The 1,158-nt window shown below is 60.0% G+C and overlaps 1 long non-coding RNA gene across 1 annotated transcript; it reads left to right on the top strand.

The window, feature by feature from the left end:
* The first annotated feature begins 613 nt into the window (after positions 1-613).
* Positions 614-1,103, top strand: LOC108449431. Its single transcript, XR_001865595.1, has 3 exons — positions 614-670; positions 796-840; positions 1,049-1,103. It is a non-coding gene; the product is annotated as an uncharacterized LOC108449431 (long non-coding RNA).
* Positions 1,104-1,158: the final 55 nt, after the last annotated feature.

The raw sequence follows: 1,158 nt of genomic DNA, 5'->3' as shown, positions 1-1,158 counted from the left end.
GGAGGATGAATCCCAGGCTGGCAGCACCTGGTTCTTCCAGCAGTGCCAGCCCCAGCCCCAGCACATGCTCCTGGTGCCAAACACCAACACCTTTCCTTACTGGTTTCACTGGGACCACACCAGCACCTGGTGCTGCCACTGCTCCCCAGGCTCAGCCAGGATGGAAAATGTCCATAAAAAAGTGAATGCTGGTGGTTTGTCACCCTTTAATTTTTTCAATTTTCCCCCTTAAGGCCAACATTTTCAGAGCTGCCCAGGAGATTTTTCAGGCTTCTCCAAGGCCTGATCGTCCTGGGAGGGGGTTGAGACCTAATTTCTTCTTTCTGAAGCAGCAGTCCCACGTGGGTTATCAGATACCTGGTCTGGGCCACACTTTGTCCCCTCCTGCCTGTGCCAGCCCTGTGCCAGCCCTGTGCCACCTCTGTGGGTGACACGGGGCACCAGGAGCTGCAGGGAGGTGACACCGTGCTGGGGACCTTTGCCGCTGGGCCTGCCCCATTTAGCACAACCTCGAGGGTCCCCATCCTCCTGTCCCACCCTCACTGTGTCCCTTGAGGCCCAACAGCCGCATTTGAACTCCTCACGGTCCCGTTTCATCCTCGTTGTTCCATTTCAGGGTTTCCTGGGAGACCCTGGCCCAGCTGGGGACAAAGGAGAGAAGGGAGTGAAGGTGAGGGTGGCTGTCCCTGCCCCTCACAGCCCTGCCAGGGTGCGCAGGGGTCTCTCCTTCCCTGCCACAGCCCCCCAGGTCCTGCTCTGCTCCTCCATCACTCAGGCTGCTCTTGGCTTTTCCAGGGGGTGAAGGGTGAGGATGGGCTGCCAGGTCCTGCTGGGCTCCAGGTGAGTTCCCTGCAGAGCTGGGGGTGTCTCACACCCCTCCTTCCATCCCCTGTCCCTCTCTGCCATGTCCTCAAGCTCCAGCCCACCTTCTCCTGCCTTCAGCAAAGCCCTCGTGGTCTCTGTGTTGTCCCTGCCCCTCCTGTGAGGGAGGGGACAAAGGCAGTGCCACCTCAGGGTGCTGACACCTCATTCCCGGCTTCTTTTCCAGGGAATGATGGGGCTGAAGGGTGTCCTGGGCTTCCAGGGCCCTGCAGGGCCAGAGGTGAGTGGTTTTAGTGTCACCTGCCCTCCCTGGAGGGGTGCAGGAGCCGGGGATTC

Source organism: Corvus brachyrhynchos, unplaced genomic scaffold (assembly GCF_000691975.1).
Source record: "Corvus brachyrhynchos isolate BGI_N302 unplaced genomic scaffold, ASM69197v1 C11827245, whole genome shotgun sequence".
Lineage (NCBI taxonomy): Eukaryota > Metazoa > Chordata > Aves > Passeriformes > Corvidae > Corvus > Corvus brachyrhynchos.
This window is presented reverse-complemented; position numbering and strand designations above follow the sequence as displayed.